At 33.9% G+C, this 5,322-nt stretch overlaps 1 pseudogene; it reads left to right on the forward strand.

Moving 5' to 3' along the window:
- The first annotated feature begins 992 nt into the window (after positions 1 to 992).
- LOC147069071 (S-phase kinase-associated protein 1 pseudogene) lies at positions 993 to 1,422 on the forward strand (annotated as a pseudogene).
- The last annotated feature ends 3,900 nt before the right edge of the window (positions 1,423 to 5,322 follow it).

The following is a 5,322-nucleotide window of genomic DNA, read 5'->3' on the forward strand; positions in this document are numbered from 1 at the left end:
GTTTTTTTGTAAATATATTTTTTGCTGATAATAGTGTGGATTTGTAGTTTATTTCAATCATCAACGGTTGAATGTTGAGACTATTAATCAATAGTGTATTTATGATTAAATTTAGGTTTATATTAAAAAATAATGAGGAAAATTATTTTGTTTACATGTTGTAGGGTACAATAATAGCATAGAAAAAATAATACATCTGCGTAGGTATTACTAAATGATACAAACCAAATGTGTCAGACATATCAACCAAATGGCATCTCAGACTCTGGTGATTTGGGTAAGTGTCTAACTAATATTATATTTATTCGCTTATTTATTTATTGATATCTAAATTTAGTTTTGTATGTTTCAGCTTCGTGGTAGGTGTATATTTTATTAGTAATGTATCCAAACCATGGCCCCCACAAGGGGGGGGGGCTGACAGGGCTCTAACCTGGGGCTCGGGCTCGATAAGTGAGATAAACACTTATCACAAATTTGCTCTAATAGCAAAAAATTCGCCTGCGGCGCTATTTTCCTTCAATAATGAAATTATTTAAAATTATGTGGTTACACAATACAATTTATAATTGTGTAGCGATACTCAAAAACTCCATAATTCAAGTGTATGTATTAAAATATACAAAAAAACACTAAATATACACATCAATTTTAACGCGTACACCATTTGGAAAACATGACTGTAGAGCGTCACAATGTTTTTATCCTTAGCGATAGGTAGGGGGGGGGCAAAGATCCTAACATGGGGCCCGCTTCAGGATGAGGGGGCCATGCTTCATACAACACATTTCTTAGATATTGGAGTAATGAAAGGATGATAAAAAAATGGGGCGGCATTTTGACGCTGCCTAGGGGCGACATTTTGTCTAGGGACGTCACTGCGGATAACAGATATTAAAAAATGATGGTGACCCGCCTCCGTTAGGGGATAGCACGATATGAAGATTTCTAATGTGGTATATAATATTACTTTAATTAATTTTGTTAAAATTTTACAAATGCTCAACATCCAACTCCAGTCATCGGACAGCAAAAAGTTCATAGTCGACGTAGAAATAGCGAAATGCTGCGGCACCATCATGACAATCCTGAAGAACGCCGTATTGTACGAAGATGAGTTTAAAACTGTCCCTCTTCCCGATGTTAACTCTGCCACTTTGGAAAAAGTCATCCAGTGGGCCACGCACCACAAGGACGACCCTCTCCCGACAGACGACGGGGGACATAGAAACAACGATATCTCACCGTGGGACGCCGATTTCATGAATGTCAACCTTTCAACTATCTAGATACGAGCTCACTGCGGCTGCTTACTATCTTGATATTAAAGATCTTCTGGACCTCATGTGCAAGACAGTGGCCAACATGATCAGACACAAGACACCGGAAGAAATTAAGGAGATGTTTAAGACTTACTTGTAGACAAACAAAAAAATATCTAATATGTACAAGAAAACATCGTTATTCTTATATTAAGATTGCTTTTGGAATTCTCGCTTCAACTTTGAATGGCACCTAACGTTTATTGTACCATGGTACAGCACGCATAACAGTTGTGGGAAACACAGCGGATGGAGAAAAAATCAAATCATAGGATTGTTCATAACAACTCTCTTCTCTAACTCCTAATTAAATTTAAAGTCATGTCAAATTCAGTCAAAGCACATTTGTAACTGGTTACAGTCTTGGGTAACTGCTCCTGATATATTCCCAGTCATTAAAAAAAATGATGCTTCACACCAAACGATGTCTGGTGACACACCCGATTAAGACCGGGTGTGGTGCGGGGCAGGTGTGGTGTAGTTTGGTGGGGCCATTAACTTCAATGTTCACAACATCTTTGGATACAATAAAGAAATGAAAAAACTGTTTACAATAAAAACATTTATTTTTCACTTAAAAATACATTATTTACACGATTCAGGGTAAGGGTATTTCAATAAATATTTAACTAACTAGATTCCTGTATTTATAATGATAAGTATGTCACGACAAACGTTCCCGCTAACCAAAAGGTTGGAAACCATCAATTCATATTCATAATTTTACATTGTTCTATATAAATCATTCCCTCTATCTAATACGTTCCAGCGAGGGATTTTGAAACTATAGTGTGACTTCTATATTGTTGCTAACACATTGCAGCGTCGTATATAATGTGAAAGGAGGAAAGCAAGGACGGGGATAATAGAATGTACGTGAATGAGGGGTGATATTTTCAGTTCACTAGACGGCTGCCATGACTTGTCAATCACAATAATATAAAATCGTCACTATAGCAGAAAAATGTTTTGGTTTCTTTAAAAAACGAGTTTGTGATATTCAGCGGGAACACATTAAATTCAGTTTAATGATATTTATTTGTGAAAGCTGTCATTTTTATCTACAAAGGCAGAATAGTAAAGTTGTGGCTAGGAAACAAAGCCGCCCAATTCGACAATTTAGTACAAAAAATTTAAGGCATTAGATTAGTATTCACAATTTATTATAATAATAGCTTATAATAATACGATATCGTTAGTTAGAACCTTTTTTCTGATCACTGATACAACAATTTGAACGTATTTTTGACACAACCATACATTAATTACAAAGAAAAATATGTAAAACACCATCTACCAAAAAGTACTATGGTTGGAGTATACAATAATTAAAAAAAAAAAAAACAGAAATAAAATAATTTTCATGAAAATATTATGGGTAGAATACGTTTTTTGTTATTACCAATAAAATTAGATAAATATAACACACAAATAAAAATTTTAATAGACAATTGGCAATTGACAAATAATATGGCATTCAAACATTTAAAAAAAAGCAAGCCTTTTTTATCGCACATAATTTAGTTTGCATTTGGTTTATTTTTCTCGCCCTGATTGACTATGCCGATATAAACATACTACATTAGCGTGATGTTCGATAGTTTTGACAAAAAATAAGTGATTGTCAGAGGTGACACCAAGCGAGAGCTTGGGCTTGATGTAATTGAAGTCAGAAATAGAAACCATAACAATAATCAAATTCGCCCTATGTAATTTGTATGCACTAGAAAAAATCGCATCTGAGCATGTTCATGGTTATTGTTCCACTATAATTGAGAGTTAGAGCACCTGAATACGAGCGTGGAACAGTATCAAATCTGGGCGACTTTTTCTATTTGATTCTAAAAATGATGCAACACCTTTTACTTTATGTTTTTTGCAAGGTAGGTCCAGCCAATAAACGTATTCTACATTAACATTTCAAGAGTTTAAGGAATACAAATTGTATATTTCCAATATTCGCTAATAGCATAAATAAAAAAAATATTTTATTAGTGACGTGTCTATAGTATAGGCAGCATTTTTATTTCACTTCTAATGAAGCTAACCATCAAAAAATAGTTTATTCAAATATAAACACAAAAATGACTATTTGCCAAAATTGATTCCTCGTGGAGTTGGACTGTCTTGATGGATTCCTTGAATGAATAAAAAAGGAATGAAAATGAGTGTATCTACCGGTACTTGTTTCGATACAAAAAACGTACTAGTTTTTACAAAATAAACACAAAAAAGCGTATTATTTTAAGGTTATATTGTAGGCGATTTTAATTCATATATATAATATTTATGATGAACTGATAACCACAGCTTACGGCCGAGATACACAGAATGTCGACATTACGTTAAATCGAAGTAATGCCATGCATGCAGTGACATTAATATGGACGAAGCATCTGGAAAAAAAAATGACACTCACTTTTTTGTCGGGTCTGCCGAATGGCATAATCTGGTCTAACGCCATTACAATAAAGGTGATATTGCTATAAATTCCCGATTCTTTTTGTCGAGTCTGCCGAATGGTTCGGTTCGAACGGGTTCGCTAAAATGAACATTGACACTAGAAACACTGTTCTAACGCCATTACAATAAAGGCCATATTGCTATAAATTCCCGATGCGTGATATGGCATAATGGAAATTGCGTGACGTCTACCTATACATGTGCGAATGTTGCTATGCACGAATTTACTTGCTAACTACTGTATTGAGTGCGTTCTCCATTAATAATATGCATGTATCAAAAGAAAATGACCGCTACAACAATCTTGATTAGCGAGGCAATGAATGAATTGTTGACTCTTTTTTTAAATTTCGATTGCCCGATAATTATTCAAATATTTTTTAATTAACATACAATGGATAAAGGTATGAAAACTGCACAATAAAGATTGTATAATTGTAATTTAAAAGTAAATTTGAATTTTAAATAATTTAATTGTTGCTTTATCGGTTAAATTGATGCACGGCAGATAATTACATCTTTGACATTGCAATACAAATTGATATATTACAAACACGCTGTGAATGAAACAATATAATAACACATACCTGAAGTATGAATTAATACGGCTAATCTTTTGTGTTTATGTATACCAGAGCTCCGCAACCTTTTCTCACCAACGGCACACAAAAGGTCTTCCCAAAATTTCGCGTCACACCACACGTAAAACAATTTATATACCAAAATATGGACCCCAGTTACAGTGTGATACTTTAGTGTGACCCCAAAGACAGTGTGATACTTTAAAAAAGCGTTTTTGAAATGATGTTCGAAGTAAAATAAATCGTATTGATTCTATGTTTAGCGATTTTTTGTATTTATTAATTAATCCACTTGAACTACGGTTAGCTGTCGGGTGAACAATAATTATTTGTCGAGTATTGACATAATAATAATAACTTGTATCCCACAATCGTTTGTGTTAAAATATTAAAGCCAGCTAAGCAAAATCGCCGCAGGTGACTTTTTTTTGCAATTAGAGCAAATTTGTAATTTGTGTTTATCTCACTTATCTGCTTGACCTGCCACGCCACCTCCCCTGAGCTTGGGCCCCAGGGCACCAAAATTACATTACATACCTAATTATTTGATAAATAATTAAATAAACATAACACACAACGAGGAACCAAATGTACATTATTATTCCCATGTATTTGTATTATCAATAAATAGCTTGTTTCAATGATCGTACAAGTTTTTAGCCTTACTTAGTTAGTTTGGTACCCTTGTCAGAAATTCGAGGATATTCTTTATTAACCGAAATCCAGAAAATACCATAAGCGGTTCTATAGAATTTTTGGCATTGGTTGCAAAAGGGTTTCGAATCTAGTCGTATTGATTGTATGAAAGTAATGATGAAATTTATTTTGAAGCAAAGACTGTTTTTGAGACGGATCCAAAATTAATTGCTTGTTTTCATTGGTGGTCTGGTAGGTCCTTTGGTACATTTGTAGAGATCCTTGTCTTAAATCTTTCTAATATATCAGATCACGTCAAT

The sequence above is a fragment of the Rhyacophila brunnea genome, unplaced genomic scaffold (assembly GCF_057557595.1).
Source record: "Rhyacophila brunnea isolate RB1 unplaced genomic scaffold, BYU_Rbru_1.0 scaffold_24, whole genome shotgun sequence".
NCBI lineage: Eukaryota > Metazoa > Arthropoda > Insecta > Trichoptera > Rhyacophilidae > Rhyacophila > Rhyacophila brunnea.